This window comes from Danio rerio, chromosome 22 (genome assembly GCF_049306965.1).
Source record: "Danio rerio strain Tuebingen ecotype United States chromosome 22, GRCz12tu, whole genome shotgun sequence".
Classification (NCBI taxonomy): domain Eukaryota; kingdom Metazoa; phylum Chordata; class Actinopteri; order Cypriniformes; family Danionidae; genus Danio; species Danio rerio.
In genome coordinates, this window is record NC_133197.1 from 40,118,696 (window position 1) to 40,137,180 (window position 18,485).

Below are 18,485 nucleotides of genomic sequence, written 5' to 3' on the forward strand. Positions count from 1 at the left end.
ACAGCGTGTGGCTTAATTGTAACACCCTGTTACAGCTAATCCCGCTGTGCATGTTTTCCTCAAAACCAGCTAGCAGTCACCGTGTGTTTCTTACATCTTTCAAAATGGTTTATTCCTTGATCAAGACAGTGATCACAAAAATCTAAGATTTTACATTCATACTTTCATAAACAAAACTATATTGACTAACGTAGACCAACCATATTCTGTACACTGTTCTGTACAGATTACCTTAACGCTAATCTCTGAATAAACACTTACAGGTCGTTGGCAAGCTATATATATATATATATATATATATATATATATATATATATATATATATATATATATATCCCTGCTGAAAAATCCAGCTTAAACCAGCCTAGGCTGGTTGGCTGGTTTTAGCTGGTCGACCAGGCTGGTTTTAGAGGGGTTTTGGCCATTTCCAGGCTGGTCTTAGCTGGTCAGGCTGGGAGATGACCAGCTAAAACCAGCTTGACCAGCCTAGCCAGGCTGGGAGCCCAGCCAAAACCAGCTATGTCCAGCTTAAACCAGGCTGGTCAAGCTGGTTTTAGCTGGATTTAGCTGGTCATTTTCCAGCCTGACCAGCTACGACCAGGCTGGAAATGGCCAAAACCCCTCTAAAACCAGCCTGGTTGACCAGCTAAAACCAGCCAACCAGCCTAGGCTGGTTTAAGCTGGATTTTTCAGCAGGGTATATATATATATATATATGTGTGTGTGTGTGTGTGTAAACTTTATTTCTTAACCCCAAGCACAACAGAGACCTTCCTACTATGTGTTTCCCGAGTAAATTCAGTAAGTTTGCTTCGTCCACCTAATGTGCTTGAAAATAGACAGTGGGCAAGCTTAAGGTGTGAGTGTCGCCGGGTAGGGGACGAGACATTTAACGAGTAAATAGAAAGTTTATCTGATATTCTTTTGATGTTAAAAACTGGAACACTAAAAGCCACTCCTACTTTATTTTCCCCATCTTTTGATGCATCAGAAGATATTTGATTATATCCATCATAATTTCTCTTTATATATTCATATGCGTTTTGGGTCATCTCTTCCTTCTTTATTTAACAGTCCCTAATGGAAAATCCAGCTTAAACCAGGCTAGGATGGTTGGCTGGTTTTAGCTGGTTGACCAGCCTGGTTTTAGAGGAGTTTTGGCCATTTCCAGCCTGGTCTTAGCTGGTCAGGCTGGAAAATGACCAGCTAAATCCAGTAAAAACCAGCTTGACCAGGCTGGTTTAAGCTGGACATAGCTGGTTTTGGCTGGGCTCCCATCCTGGCTAGGCTGGTCAAGCTGGCTTTAACTGGTCTTCTCCCAGCCTGACCAGCTAAAACCAGGCTGGAAATGACTAGAAACCAGTCGTGTCAGATCTATTGTGGGTTGCGATATTAACCATAATGGAACTGTTAAGGCACTCGGACTTATTGGTACTTCATTCAAATTAAATTGTTTAATTATTCTAGGTATAACACATCCAAAGTTTTTAATTTCAGTCTTTCCATCCCCATGCTGGTTCTATCAATATTCTTGACGGATGCTGCAGGTTGTGCCTCATGAAATTAACCCAATACCTTAACAACATCTCAGTTCTCCGGGTGTCTGAAGGCATTTCCTCCATTTCTACTTGAAGAGCAGCAACAGGCCTTTTTCACGGATGGTAGCACGCACATCCGGTTGAGCGGTAGTTGCGTATTCTTACTCCGGCTGGAGCAATAGCGTCAGATACGCTATGGTTTTCACTACCTCTTTGAAAACTTTGCCAACATTTACCATTAACAGCGGCTGTTTATTGTCTTGTGGATCGACATCTACCGCTCCACACTCGTAAAGTTGTGCAGTACAAGGGCGGCAGCATCATGTTGTGGGGCTGCAGGAGGGACTGGTCCACTTCACAGCATAGATGGCATCATGAAGACAGAACATTATGGAGAAATACTGAAGCAACATCTCAACACATCAGCCAGAAAACTTGGCCACAAATGGCTCTTCCAAACAGACCATGACCCGAAGCACACTGCCAAATCAGTTCACATGTGCTTTAAGAACAACAGAGTGAATGTTTTGGAGTGGCCATCACAAAGCCCTGATCTCAATCCTATAGAGAATGTGTGGGCAGAGTTGAAAAAGCTTGTGTGAGCAGGACAGCCTACAAATCTGACTCAGTTACAGCAATTCTGCAGGAGGAATGGGCCAAAACTCCTGCAAACTATTGTGAGAAGCTTGTGGAAGGAGACCCAAAACACTTGACCAAAGTTAAACAGTTTAAAAGCAAAGCTAAACAATACCAAGGAAATGTGTGTAAACTTCTGACTGTCTAGGAATTAATAACAAATTCCCTCGTTATTCTGGCATTTAGCAAATGTAAATCTATTTAGGAAATCCTAACAGACCTAAAATAGTAAACGTTTTGTGATTTACAATCAGACATTTTTCTAAAAATGGTTATGTTCCTCTTTTTCAGAACGTATGTGAAGCTCTGCTTTCAACTGTATATGCAGTGCTAAATATACAGTACAGTGCAAAGCACAAATACAGCTGATGTGCACTCAGAGGAGTTTATTTTGCACATGTTAAAACAGAGGATGGTAGTTTGGCTGACCTCTCTCCACATTGTGCCAGTGTTTTTATACGGGAGAGGTGCTGGCTGCCATGGAAACCATGTGAGCGAGCGCTGTGATTGGTGCTGAGCCCGGGATCGTCCGTTGTTGCCCGCTCAGAGAAGTGCTGAGTGGACCGTCCTGTTGAAACACCACCCCCCTCTCGTCGCCCCATGGAGCCGCTGCACTTCCTATTGTCCCTGCAGATTTTGTTTTTTTCCATCCTGGTTGAACTTTCTAGCGTGACACTAATAAGTCCATTAGCATCATATATGTGGCTTAGCAGGGCGCAGGGGGCATAGCCTAACAAATGTGCGGAGTCAATTGGTAAGAAACACTTTCTGTTTTATTCATTATTAAGATGCTGGGATTAACTTATGCTGTTTATCCTTAGACATGGAGTGCTTATGTATGATTTATTGATCGAGATCTGAACTCGCTCTGCTTGGCTTAAATGATTTTATTTCTCTTTATTGGACTAAATGTTTTGAGTTGGGCGGATTTATACTGTATTTCCTATTGTTATTGTTGTCTTGTAGTCTTTAAAGTAATTTCTTATTAATATTAGTATTATTAAGGATGTTTTGGTGTTAAATTCAGTGCACAAAATTGGTTTTATATATAAGAGTCTCCTTTAATGCTTTATTCAAATCCATTGACACCAAAAGTGAAAATGTCGCATTATCATTCAGCATATTTACCTGAAATCTATTTATTCTGACCTAATATATCATACTAAATAGGTATTTTTAAAATTATTAAATACTGAAAGGGTATACCTAGATAATTGAATCAATGTGGTAAAATATAAAGACTTAAACTAGCAATTAATTGATATTTCGGGGACAAAATGTGATACTAAATTTCCTTGATGAGATTATTTGACATTAAAAAATGAGTAGGTGTAATTTTGTAATTAATGGTAAACACATATGTTGTCTTTTAACCCAGATAAGTCTGTTTTATAATCTTATGGCTGATATAGATTGACATTTAAGCAGTTGTTTTACATTTAAAAGTCATTATTTTTCAAGATTGCTACGATTATTGGAAAATAAAACCTACTTCATGTACTCAACTTCAAAAATGTCAAGTTTAATCCAATGTGTGAACTGCCGTTTCTATGTAAGTGAAAATTGTATGCTCAGCATTTATTTCAGTTTAAATTTCTTCAAAGAAAGCCAATATTTGGTACACAGATAACTAACGTAGGCCTCTTTGTATTGGCAAGACAAAAGGAAGCCAAAAAAATGCAGACCAGAAGCATCTCAGTCCCAAAATACCTCAACAACTCAAGCTAAAAGTCAAGATATTGTTAATATTTGGAGACCAGATGACTTATTGCTGAAGTGATCTTAAAAACAATGGACTATTATAAGGATGAATCCAATTCCGGAAGAAAACGTGTCAGCTGTGAAGTAAACATCCACTTTTGGACATCTTTTTTGATGATTTTGCTGTAAAATCTGTGAAGTTATGGCCAGTCGAAGCTTAAATGTTGACTAAACCAATTGGCAATAAAAGATTCAGATTCAGTATTTGTGAAAATCTGCAGAGCTTTCAGTGAGGATCAAGATAGGTTGTGAAGTTTATCTCTAAAACATTGGCTAATGTGTTTTTTGAGGATTTTACTGTGAAATCTGTGGAATTTATGGCCAGTCGAAGCTAAAATTATTGAATAAAAATGGCGAGAAATGATTCAGATTCAGTATTTGTGGAAATCTGCAGCGCTTTCAGTGAAAATCGAGATAAATTGGGAGTGCTACTTCATGTACTCTACTTCAAAAATTGTATGCTCAGCATTTATTTCAGTCTAAATTTCTTCAAAGAAAGCCAATATTTGGTACACAGATAACTAACGTAGGCCTCTTTGTATTGGCAAGACAAAAGGAAGGCAAAAAAATGCAGACCAGAAGCATCTCAGCCCCAAAATACCTCAACAACTCAAGCTAAACGTCAAGATATTGTTAATATTTGGTTATGAAGATCGCCAATATGTAAGATATGCCAGATGACTTATTGCTGAAGCGATCTAAAAAACAATGGACTATTATAAGGATGAATCAAATTCCGGAAGAAAACGTGTCAGCTGTGGAGTAGATATTCATTTTTGTACATCTTGATTATAAACAAAGCTCAACCCAAAGTGTATGAAAGAGTAAACACACAACTCCTGTAGGAGATATTTTAAAGGCAAGCTCCTGAGAGATAGAATTGGACGAGGAAAAAGAAAAACAACAAGGCCTCAAAGCAAACAATGTTGATTTAACATGGAGCCCCTCTGAGGGAACAACAATGGCTTCAGCGTGGACGTAGCATCCAAACGTTGCTAGATCTCTCTCTGGCCTGTCGGGTCGCGCTCGACCAGCAAAAGCTAAAACAATTGAAGGTTTTTTTATTTTCCATCGAGCTCAGCAGTCAGATGTGCGAGACATGTATATAAAAGCTGGGGCAGTTATACTGCCAGCCTTCATCTGAAAGTCCTATTATGTGACCGTGTGGTGTGTGTGAACGCGGACGCTAGCATTATTGCTATGGGGCTTCGGTGAGGAGTGTTACTGGTTGAGGTACTGTGTTCTGCTGTTCGGTGGAAACGCTTCACTTCATCAGGACGCAAGTTTCCGGCTTACTTGTGTTGTCCATTAATTAGAATCAGTGGAATTTATGGCCAGAAGATAAAGTTTTAATTAAAAATTGGTAGGAATAGATATAGATTAGCTATTTGTGGAAATCTGCAGAGATTTGAGTCAAGAGTGAGATAGATTGGGAAATTGCATTCAGAAAAATGGCTAATGCCTTTTTTTTTTTTTTTTAATGATTTATGAATAATGAATAATTTTAATAGAATTTATGGCCAGTCAAAGCTAACGCTAAATAAACCAATTGGCCGGAAAAGATTCAGATTCAGTATTTGTGCAACTCTGCAGGGATTGGAAAGTTTATCTCTATAAATAATGGCTAATGTGTGCTTTTTAGGTTTTTTAACATCTTTTTTAAGGTTTTGCTGTCAAATCTGTGGAGTTTATGGCCAGTCGAAGCTCAAATGTTGACTAAACCAATTGGCGATAAAAGATTCAGATTCAGTATTTGTGGAACTCTGCAGGGATTGGAAAGTTTATCCCTATGACTAATGGCTAATGTGTGTTTTTAAGGTTATTTTTTAGACTTTTTTAAGGTTTTGCTGTCAAATCTGTGGTTTATGGCCAGTTGAAGCTCAAATGTTGACTAAACCAATTGGCGATAAAAGATTCAGATTCAGTATTTGTGGTAATCTGCAGAGCTTTCTGTGAAAATCTAGATTGAATGTGAAGTTTATCTCTAAAACGATTGGCTAATGTGTTTTTAGATGATTTTACTGTCAAATCTGTGGAATTTATGGCCAGTCGAAACTAAAATGTTGATTAAACCAATTGGCGATAAAAGAATTTATGGCCAGTCAAAGCTAACGCTAAATAAACCAATTGGCCGGAAAAGATTCAGATTCAATATTTGTGGAACTCTGCAGGGATTGGAAAGTTTATCCCTATGACTAATGGCTAATGTGTGTTTTTTAGGTTATTTTTAATACTTTTTTAAGGTTTTGCGGTATAATCTGTGGAGTTTATGGCCAGTCGAAGATCAAATGTTGACTAAACCAATTGGCGATAAAAGATTCAGATATTTGTGGAAATCTGCAGAGCTTTCTGTGAAAATCGAGATTGAATGTGAAGATTATCTCAAAAACGATTGGCTAATGTGTTTATAGATGATTTTCTGTCAAATCTGTGGAATTTATGGCCAGTCAAAACTAAAATGTTGATTAAACCAATTGGCGATAAAAGACTCCGATTCAGTTTTTGTGGAAGTCTGCAAAGATTGGGAAGTTTATCTCAATGACATATAGCGAATGTGTTTTTCTTTATGATAATTTTGCTGTAAAATCTGTGGAGTTTATGGCCAGTCGAAGCTTAAATGTTGACTAAACCAATTGGCGATAAAAGATTCAGATTCAGTTTTTTTGGAAGTCTGCAAAGTTTTCTGTTAAGATCAAGATCGACTGGGTAGTTTATCTCAATGACAAATGTCTAATGTGTGTGTTTTTTGATGATTTTGCTGTAAAATCTGTGGAGTTTATGGCCAGTCAAAGCTAAAATGTTGACTAAACCAATTGTCGATAAAAGATTCAGATTCAGTATTTGTGAAAATCTAAATTGAATAAAAAGAAAATGTGGAAAATTATTCAGATTCCGTATTTGTGGAAATCTGCAGAGCTTAATTGAAAATCTAGATAAAGTTTGTCTCAATGACAAATGGCTAATGTGTTTGCTCATGATTTTGTTGTGAAATCTGTGGAATTTACGGCCAGTCGAAGCTAAACTGTTGACTAAACCAATTGGCGATTCAGTATTTGTGAAAATCTGCAGAGCTTTCATTGAAAATAGAGATAAATTGGGAAGTTTATCTATATGACAATTGGCTAATGTGTTTGCTGATGATTTTGCTGCTAAAAAAATTTAATAAACCAATTGGCCGGAAACGATTCAGATTCAGTATTTGTGGAAATCTGCAGAGATTGGGAAGTTTATCTCAATCACAAATGTCTAATGTGTGTTTTTTGATGATTTTTCTGTAAAATCTGTGGAATTTATAAGTGGTCAAAGCTAAAATTTCTAATTAAAAAAATGGCGGGAAATGATTCAGATACAGTATTTGTGGAAATCTGCAGAGCTTTCTGTGAAAATCGAGATAGGTTATGAAAGTTTATCTCAAAAACGATTGGCTAATGTGTGTTTTTTTGATGATTTTGCTATAAAATCTGTAGAATTTATGGCCAGTCGAAGCTAAAATTTGTAATAAAAAATGGCGGGAAAAGATTCAGATTCAGTATTTGTGAAAATGTAGATAGAATGTGAAGTTTATCTCAATGACAAATGAGCTAATGTGCTTTTTGATGATTTTGCTATAAAATCTGTAGAATTTATATGCAGTCGAAGCTCAAAACTAAACCAATTAGAGATAAAAGATTCAGATCCAGTATTTGTGGAAATCTGCAGAGCTTGGGAAGTTTATCTCAATGACAAATGTCTAATGTGTGTGTGTGTTTTTTTCTCTATGATTTTGCTGTAAAATCTGTGGAGTTTATGGCCAGTCAAAGCTATATTTTTGACTAAACCAATTGGCGATAAAAGATTCAGATTCAGTACTTGTGGAAATCTGCAGAGCTTTTAGTGAAAATCTAGTTGGATTGTGAAGTTTATGTCAAAAGCAAATGGCTATTGTGTTTTTTTATGTTTGTACTGTCAAATCTGTGGAATTTACGGCCAGTCGAAGCTAAAATTTTGACTAGTGAATATGATAAATCAGATTCAGTATTTGTGGAAATCTGCAGAGTTTTTAGTGAACATTGGGATGGATTGGAAAGTTTATCTCAATGACAATTGGCTGATGTGTTTGATGATGATTTTGCTGTAAAATCTGTATAATTTATAAGTGGTTGAAGCTAAAATGTTGAATCAACCAATTGGTGGAAACGATTCAGATTCAGTATTTGTGGAAATCTGCAGAGATGGGGAAGCTTATCTCAATCACAAATGTCTAATGTGTGTGGTTTTTTTTTTATGATGATTTTGCTGTAAAATCTGTGGAGTTTATGGCCAGTCGAAGCTATAATTTTAACTAAACCAATTGCCGATAAAAGATTCAGATTCAGTATTTGTGGAAATCTGCAGAGCTTTCAGTGAAAATCGTGATAGAATATGGAGTTTGACAATTGGCTAATGTGTTTTTCTTTCATGATTTCGCTGTAAAATCTGTACAATTTATGGCTGGTCAAAGCTAAAACTATTGACTAATGAATATGATAAAGGATTCAGATTCAGTATTTGTGGAAATCTGAGGAGTTTTCAATGTAAATCGAGATAGAATGTAAAGTTTATCTGAAAAACAATTGGCTAATGTGTTTGCAGATGATTTTGCTATAAAATCTGTACAATTTATGGCCATTTGAAGCAAAAATGTTGAATAAATCAATTGGTAAAAACATATTCAAATTCAGTATGTGGAAATCTGCAGAGATTGGGAAGTTTATCTCATTGACAAATGTCTAATGTGTTTTTTTTAATGGTTTTGCTGTAAAATCTGTAGAATTCATAAGCAGTCGAAGCTAAAATTTTGACTAACGCATATGATGAACGACTCAGATTCAGTATCTGTGGAAATCTGAGGAGTTTTCAGTGAAGATCGAGATAGATTGGGAAGTTGGCAAATAGCAAACGTGCTTGCAGATGATTTTTCTGTAAAAACTGTAGAATTATAACCAGGTGAAGAAAAGCCTATAGAGGGAATGTGTTGAACACAGTAAATGATTCAAATTAGATTTTGGTAGAAATTGGTTGAGATTTCAGTGCAGAGAATGAGTAATATTGAAATGGCCAGTGGCGGTTCTAGTTTGGCACCCTGGGCGAAACCACCCCAAACATACCCCCTCCCTGTCCCCCAAGAAATAAAGACACAATGTGCTTGACTTTATATATATTTTAAATATTTATATATATATTTTAATTATATACATTTAAAATAATTATTATAAATACATTTAAAAATATTTATTTACTTTCAAATAATATAACAACTTGTTTAATATTATTATAATTATAATTATATATTATTGAATAGCCCCTAACATCTTTATTCTGGGATAACCCAACACAATCTCACGGCAATTCGCAACGTTCTCATTTAGTGGTTAATTCGTTTGAATACGTACGATCTAATTCGTACCATTTCGAACGATTTGCTCATCCCCCAATGATGGTTGGGTTTAGGGGTGGAGTTAGATGCCACGCCTCCTTTTTAAAATCGTACAATTTTGTACGACTGAACTCGTACGAATTAGCCACTAAACTGGCAAAACGTAAAATACTTGTTTTCTCGTGAGATCAGGCTGGATAACCACTCTAAATGAATACACTTGCATAAAGTAAACCTTATCTCAAAGCTTTGTGTTTGAATGTTTGTGTGGATGTTTCCCAGAAGGGCATCCGCTGCGTGAAAAAAAACTTGCTGGATAAGTTGGCGGTTCATTCCGCTGTGGCGACCCCGGGTTAATAAAGGGACTAAGCTGACAAGAAAATTAATGAATGAGGATGGAAAAATATGCTTTACGCCACTGTGCATGGTCTAACAGGGTTGTGCTGATTCTCTGAATGTGTTCTGGGTGTGTTTATGAGCAGAACCTGCATTAAACCAATCAGAGTCTCGTCTCGCATTCCCTTTAAGAGTCAGTTGCGTCAGGTGCATTCATTATTTACATGACGACTTTGTAAGTGTAAAAACTGAAGGCTTCACTAGCGAGAAAACAGTTAAACAGAGCATCTGCAGCACGAGGATAAAGAACGAGCCTCCTCCATTCAGCCTCTTTACTTTCTCTTTACTTAAGTTATGTTTATAAATGTGTACAGTGGGGAGTATACAGTATTAAGTAATCTGGTGATGGGACTACATTGAAAAAATGTTGATTAATAACTTTATACAGGGAGAAATACATACTTGGCTGTGTTCAGTAAGTTACAGCACATTCAGTTCCGTGCTGTTTAACTTCATTGTGTTAATACATTTGGTATGCGCCAATTATCTGATCTTTGTGTTTTGGTGTAGGTGAATATAGGGGGCTGTAGCTCCCCTATATTTCTACTCAGCCCCCTTAAAACTTTTGCGATTAGCTCATCAACTGTACACTTAGGGTGCTTTCACACCTGCCTTATTTAGTTGGATTGAATCGCACTAGAGTTCGTTTCCCCTTTTGGTGCGGTTGGTTTGGGCAGGTCTGAATGCAGCAATCGTACTCGAGTGCGCACCAAAAGCGGACCAAATAAGCGTACTGAGACCTGCTTGAAGAGGTGGTCTCAGTACGCTTTCAAACGAACCCTGGAGCGGTTTGTTTGTGGTGAGAATATGATCCGTACTAAAACAGGTACAACCACAAACAGTACTGCGCCTTTTGGACTAATCCAGCTGCCGTAGGCCGATGCGCTGTGCATTATGGGATATGGAGGAAAATATTAGTTGACAGCGCTTTACCAACAGAGAGAGAGAGAGAGAGGGAAAACATTACCTGATGGATCATTGGTAATATTTCCGCAAGATGAGCATGTCGCAGTTTAGCTAAATTAACTCACGCCTCCTCCTGAAGTGACGAGCGATGCATTAAACACTGTTTTCCAGCCGCGGCCGCGCTTCATTCTTGAAATGTATAGTTTGTCTAAAGCAGGCGCACAATCAGCAGCGCAGTCGTCCCTCCAGAGTAAAATCGACATTTTGTGTCTGCCGGTTTTGTTTACCTGCGGGAGTTCACTGACATTTTCCCGCACGTGAATTCTGACCAATCGATAAGCAGTTTAGGAACTATGTTCAACAACATCTGGCCAATGAGAGATGTGGATTTTGTCAGATGACTGCATTTTGGTTTGTTTCAACTGGTTCGGACCAAAGCCAGCAGTGTGGTGTGAAAATGACCCAAAGACGGCAGAAGATGCAACAATGTATCATTTATTGGCCTTGGTGCGGACTAAATGAAGCAAACTACAGATGTGAAAGCACCCTAAATTATCTTCTCAGTCCCCTTTAAATTTGTTATAAAAATGGCAGCAGAATTCGGCTTTGTTTTTCACTTGATCGTTAAACCACATCTGTGGACATTGAGATAGCGAGGTGTGTGTCTATTGATAAATTGTTATACTATCTGCTTATTTGCAGTTCTGTGATATTGATAACCTTGTATCACCTGTATCTCAGTGTCACAGAGGAGCAGTCGGGTTTTCTCGGCGTTCACCTCATCGGCACAGCTGTGTCCTCCAGCAGAAAATGTTACTCTTAATGAACATTCCGCAATTTTTATTTCAAAATGAACCACCAATATTAAACACTTTACAGTTTGTGTGGCATTAACCATACCTTACAGTCTTGCACAGAAAGGATTGAACACAGTGACAGAAGCACTCAGAGAATGTACTCCAATATAAACGACACTGACAGAGATAGAAACATCAAGTGTTGTCGAGTATTAAAACAATACTTCTTATTTATTATTATCATTCAGATCGTGAGATATGTAAATTAGGCTGTAAACTGACACGTGAACAGTCACAATATTCACATGTTTTGGAACTGAAATGTTTATTAATCCCTCTATCAAGATCCATTGTTTATACTGTATTCATGTTTTTATAAATTTATCAATATATATATCATATAGATGCATAATTCATTTTAAATATTTTTATTTGAGAACTCAAACCTACATACCCCTCAGTAAATGTGCAGTTGTGCCCCTGCCAGCCACTAGACATTACTGACAGGGTATTTGAGTGTCATCGACTGTCAAAATATTGTGGGACTGCTTAAACATGAATAACTGGTTATGAATATATTAAAACATCTGCTTGTTTGTTGTAAAAATTCACTGACAAAATATAGTAATTTGTGGATCTCCTTATTTCCGGGTTCAGCAATACTGCCGTTGTGGCTGGTGTATTCTGGGAAATTTTCTTAGCCCTTGGTTTCTAGTGTGGTCCTGGAAAATCTCCAATCAAAGGGGTATTCACCCCTTCTGCTTAGCCCTACACCTTCAAGTTAAAGACAATTGGGACACCACTACCCCTTGGCGTGAACAAAACAAGGGGTAAGGGGAAGGGCTAAGGGGTAGGATTTAATAATAATAATATTTCCTTACATTTATACAGCGCTTTTCTGGGCACTCAAGGCGCTTTACACAATGGGGGGAATCTCCTCATCCACCACCAGTGTGCAGCATCCACCTGGATGACGCGCCAGATCACACACCAGCTGATAGGTGGAGAGGAGACGGAGAGATGAAGCCAGTTGTGATATGGGGAGGGTTAGGAGGTCATTATGGACTGAGGCCAGTGGGCAGATTTGGCTAGGATGCCCGGGTTAACACCCCTACACTTTTCGAAGGACATCCTGGGATTTTTAACCACCACAGAGAGTCGGGAGCTCGGTCTAAAAAAAAGAAATTAACTGACCTAGCCGAGACTCGAACCAGTGACCTCCTTACTGTGAGGCGACAGCACTACCTACTGCACCACTGCGTCATCCACTTTGACTTTTTTCTTCAACTAAAAAGAAAAACAGAACAAGATTTTCTGAAGAATGTTAGGAAAAGCAGCCATTCAAAAATACTGTGGCAATCATTTTTCCCAGCATCCTTCAGTATATCTCAAGAAACTCAAACATGTTTAAAACAGCCTGACCTCACGATGAAACGTAAGTATTTTACGTTTCGTCAGTGGCTAACTCATACGAGTTGAGTCCTACGATAATGTACGATTTTAAAAAGGAGGCGTGGCCCCCAACCCCACCCCTAACCCCAACCGTCATTGGGTGATGAGCAAAACGTACTAAATTGTACGAATTAGATCGTTCGAATTCATACGAATTAACCACTAAATCAAAAAGTTACGAATTGTCATGAGATTGCGTTGGTTTGAAACAAGTGGAGGATGAATAAAGATCATTTTTGGGGGTGAACTGTCCTTTTAAATCTCCATTCCACACAATTAAACCCGACTTAAAATCCTATCTTAAAAAATTAATAAGTGGTTAGCACTGTCGCCTTACGTTCCATTCACACAGGACTTCAGCATCAACGCTTGACTGAAGGCGTGTCTGAAGTTGAAGCTAAAGCGATCGTCATAGCAGCGTCAGCCAATGAAATTCAGTCAGCAATAGGCCACTGTCTAGCTGGTGTATTTGCATACAGCGATCTGATTGGCTGACGCTTGAAAAGTTGAGCTATTCCCAACTTCTGCAGCGAGCAACGCCTCTGAAGCGACACCGACGGATCCACAATGCAGTTCGACAACGCCTGACGTCACCCATTCAAAGTGAATGGGAAGCGTTGACGCTGAAGCCCCGTGTGAATGGGGTGTTACAGCAGGAACATCGCTGGTTTGAGTCCTGGCTGGATGAGTTTGCATTTCTGTGTGGAGTTTGCATGTTCTCCCCGTGTTGGCGTGGGTTTCCTCTGGGTGCTCTGGTTTCCCCCACAGTCCAAACACATGTGCTATAGAGGAATTGATGAACTAAATTGGCCTTCACGAGTGCACACTTAGCTCATGATCCATCCTGAGCCCAGGGCTCCCTCCCATTGGTAGAGCGAGAGGGGAGCTTGAGCTCGGTGAATCTCAGAACTCCCCGGCTGCAGTAGCTAAGGGAACATGTGAGAAGAAGGGAGCATTGTTTATGTTATGCATTGTGTATATCTTTGGATGGTGGGAGGAATCTGGAGAACCCGGGGAAAACCCAAGCGGAACATACAAACTCCTCACAGAAACACCCACTGGCCTGGCAGGATCAGGGCCGGCAGTGTTCTTGCTGTGGGGATAACAGTGCTAACCACTGGGCCGCCATGCCGGCCGATCTATGGTAAAGGAGGAGAATGGGGAGGAAGGTTTATTGAAGGGTTTTGCTGTATTCCTACAGGTTTCCCAAGGGGACGCTACTGAGAAGCTGGCTCACCAAGTCCCGACCCAGACTGCTGCTGCTCATCGCGGGCTTGAAGAGGCCTCAGGTCACCCTCATGCGGAGGAAAAGGATGAAACGCACGAAAGTAGCAAAGGCCACGTAAGCGGTAAATATGGTTATTGCTGCATGTCAGAGTGACCTCTCACACTCAAACCCCGACACTCCAATCCGTCCTCTGAAATGCTTATAGAGCCATTTTGTTGAATGTTGATTGCATGTCTCGGAAAGGAATGAAATTGCATGAAATGAAGAATGGAAATGCAGTCCAGACCTTATAAATGATATATTTGAACAGATTCAATTCAGTTCACCATTATTTGTAGAGCGCTTTTACAATGTAGATTGTGTCAAAGCAGCTTCACATAGAAGATCATAGCGAATGTAAACAGTGTAGTTCAGTTTTCAGAGTTTAAGTTCAGTTCAGTTTAGCTCAGTTCAGTGTGGTTTAATAATCACTACTGAGAGTCCAAACACTGAAGAGCAAATCCATGGATGCGCAGCTCTATAGATCCCGAACCATGCAGGCCGGTGGAAACAGCGGCAAGGAAATAACTACAACTGGTGAAAGTGAAGAATTAAAAAACCTCAAAAGAAACCAGGCTAAGTTGGGGACGACCAATTCTCCACTGGCCAAACGTCTTATGCAGAGCTGCAGTTTAAGTGCCGGAGGCTGGAGAATGCTGGAGCTCAGCAAAGACTCAGGAATCAGTCTCATGCTCTCCACTCCTCCATGACCACCACAGCAGCTGCTCAGGATACGGCCTGGACCAAGATTATGGAAACCTTGGGATCATCTCGTCGCTGGTCTTGGATTGAATCAGTGGCCCTGCATAGTCTGAGGGCCTCGGGATGATTATCCCCAGGTGGAAATAGAGTATATGTACATGTATCATACCACTAAGTGCTGCACTGAGTGTGTGCTTTACTAAACAGACAGGTCTTTAATCTAGTTTTGAATTAGGAGAGTGTGTCTGAGCCTCGGACGTTATCAGGAAGGCTATTCTAGAAATTTGGGAGCCATAAATGAGAAGGCTCGACCTCCTTTAGTGGACTTTGCTATTCTAGTTACTACCAGAAGCCCTGAGTTTTGAGATCTTAAAGAGCGGGTTGGATTGTAGCGAGACAGAAGGTTGGTTAGATAAACAGGAGCTCGATTATTTAAAGCTTTATAGGTAAGAAGCAATGTTTTAAAATCAATACGGAACTGAACAGGCAGCCAGTGTCAGGAGGATAAATATGGGGTGATATGATCATATTTTCTAGAGCTGGTAAGAACTCTGGCTGCTGCATTTTGTACGAGCTGGAGTTTGTTAATAGAGGATGCTGGGCAGCCAGCAAACAGAGCATTACAGTAATCCAGCATAGAGGTCATAAAAGCATGGACTAGCTTTTCTGTAATCATGCATTCTTGATAGCTTTTCCTCTTGGAAAAAGAAGATATTTTGAAAAAATGTTAGTAACCTGTAACTAAAAATGAAGTATAATTTTCTAAATGCTCAACCATTCAATCCTGTTACTATAATTTATGGAAAACTTTAACCTTTCAATCAATTTAGCCGTCCCATACTTGCAATTGTGGATAAGAATGTCACTATTTACCTTAGTTTATAATCTTTTAAATGTTATTCTATTGGGGATGTTTTCATGCACTCCGGGCTGATTTTTAAAGCATAATTAGGCCACAACTTTCTCTCTGTTTCAGCAAATGAGATGATTTTTGGTGAAAAACCTTATTTTGACACATATTTTGGGAAAATGTTTGGATTTTTTTGAAAACTCAATACATTCAAATTGACTCCCCTTTCATTATGTTGGGGGCTTTTTTTGCCCCATGGATTTCCATTACGATGGCATTTTCTGATTGCAAACCCCCAAGCAGAACTCTTACGCACGTCTTCTTGTGTTTCAGAACTTGCAGTCGAATGCCGCACTTTACTTGAGTCTACAAAACCGAAGAAATCTCCGTCTGCCGTCGACATGAACGCAGAAAACCATCACACAGAAACACCGGCTTTCCCATCGCTGCCAAACACACGAACTAAACGCCAAAGCAGAAGCAGGAGCGAGTCTGTGGTGAAAATGAGGGATCTTCCACAAAGATCCAGACCCCCCGACTGAGACCTCGCACCCACAGACATTTGTTCATCTTTCTCTCTCTCTCTAAAAAAGAAAACACCTCTGTCATGCTTCGGCTCTCAGCGTGTGACAGTACATTATTACTCTTTTGGTTGACAGTGCTTTCCTTTCCTGTGCTTTCTGATCAGGATTTCAGGGATTTTTATTCTTTTAGATTCCCAATGATGTGTGTGTGGGTGGAAAATATAGAAAAACTGAAAAAACAACAACAACGTGTATAATCACCATGAGCTAGTAGGCTAACTAGCGTGCCGGTGGGGTTTTCATACTGTTGATACGGCCGTTACCGTGTCCTGATAAGAAGTAAACCAATCCATTTAAATGTCGGTACCTAACGAAGAAAAAACACTACTAATAACGATGACATTATCATTCAACCAGGAAAAACAAACTATGATAGGATTATTATTTTATTTTATTGAATTGTGTTGCTGATTGGTTGTTTACAGTAGACGTTCACGCAGTTACTGACGAACATTTGAGTAAAACACCGCACTAATTGTCAGGTGAATCTCATAAAGCAAGTCCGACTCATGAAAACACCCCAAAACTAAAGTAAACTGAATAGAATGAGCACTATGTTATTAACGAGTACACTACTAAACAACACCATGTATATGGGCTGCATTTAAACTAATTCAATGTAGTAATTCTAATCAATGTCGTTTAAATTCAGCCCAAATAAATTCAAGAGTTCACACTCAGCTGATGATTGATTATAAAGCTTGTCTGGCATGCTGTCCCGGGAGGATACTAGATACTAGAGCTCGGGGCTCCCTCCCGTTTGCAGGGCGAGAGGGGAGTTTGAGCTCAGGTAGATCTGGAGAACTCCCCTGCTGTAGTAGCTCATGAACAGGTAGCGATTGCTTTTAAGAGATAACTACAGACTAGGAACATGTCTATGGTGCTGATTTGGATTAGTTAATTGACTTAAGCTGCATGTTTTTGGATGGTGGGAGGAAACCCAGGGGGAAACCCACATGAGCACGGGGAGAACGTGTAAACAGAAACGTCAACTGGCTGGGTAAGGACTAGAACCAGTGACGTTCTTGCTGTGAGGCAAACCACTAGGCCACCCATCTATGAAAGGAGGAGGAGTAGGGGTGGGAGGGGGATTCTTCAAAATGAAGATGTCTGTGATATGGAACTGAGGGTATTTATAGTGGCTTAGGAATCATCTGATTGGTCAATCATAAATTGGAGAATGCAGGACCGGCTGTGATCAATCATAAGCACATGATCCTCTCCAAATTAGTTTATAAATAAACTTCAGCACGTTAACAGGATAACGATAGATCAGAAAAGTGGATATGCACATCGAGGCGCAGGAATCTAGATAATTTACATTGTGTTCATAACGAAGATTCATCTACAAACGAATCACTCCCTTCGTTAGAACTGGAAGTGAAAGGAGGAGATGTGTTTCCGCACAGGGATTAGACCAAATTTAACAGGGAGGGAGGATAATACATTCACATGCACACAAACACTCGCTCTTTGTCGGCAATCTTTGCATAATGTAGGCCACATTTTTGATCTCTTAAACATCGTTTGCGCTAAATCTATGCTGTGCTTTAAATCGTGTACACATTACAGCCTCACATTTGACAAGATCTGGGCGAGTGGGCGTAACCGCCGTGAACTTTTGATTTTCAAGACAGCCTCGCTGCAGCCAATCACCAGCTTTTGATTCGGGCATGTTAAGGATGCCGCAGGAATCTAGCTCACTGATGGTGATAAGATTATACCCCCAGGTATCGAAATTTGGTACCGAACAAAAATGATTTTTTCGATTCTCATTAGAATCGAAACGATTTGGTCGGTGCTTAAAAAGTATCGAACTCGATACCCAGCCCTGCATACAGTTGAAGTCAGAATTATTATTAATTATTATTATCCTTTGAATTTTTTTCTTCTTTTTAAAATATTTTCCAAATTATGTTTATTAGAGCAAGGAAATGTTCACAGTATGTCCGATAATATTTTTTCTTCTGGAGAAAGTCTTATTTGTTTTATTTCGGCCAAAATAAAAGCAGTTTTTAATTTTTTATACACCATTTTAGGGACAAAATTATTCGCACCTTTAAGCTATAGTTTCCTTCGATAGTCCAACAAGTTAGAGCAAACCATTGCTACATAATAACTTGCCTAATTACCCTAGTGAAGCCTTTTAAATGTCACTTTAAGCAGTACAGAAGTGTGTTGAAGAATATCTAGTCTAATAT

At 39.2% G+C, this 18,485-nt stretch overlaps 1 long non-coding RNA gene across 2 annotated transcripts; it reads left to right on the forward strand.

Moving 5' to 3' along the window:
- Positions 1-2,782: 2,782 nt before the first annotated feature.
- si:ch73-197b13.1 lies at positions 2,783-16,548 on the forward strand. Of its 2 annotated transcripts, none has more exons than NR_120389.1 (3): positions 2,783-2,928; positions 14,083-14,230; positions 16,034-16,548. It is a non-coding gene; the product is annotated as a si:ch73-197b13.1 (long non-coding RNA). The 2 variants fall into 2 exon arrangements; NR_120390.1 differs by lacking the exon at positions 2,783-2,928 and adding an exon at positions 5,085-5,168.
- The last annotated feature ends 1,937 nt before the right edge of the window (positions 16,549-18,485 follow it).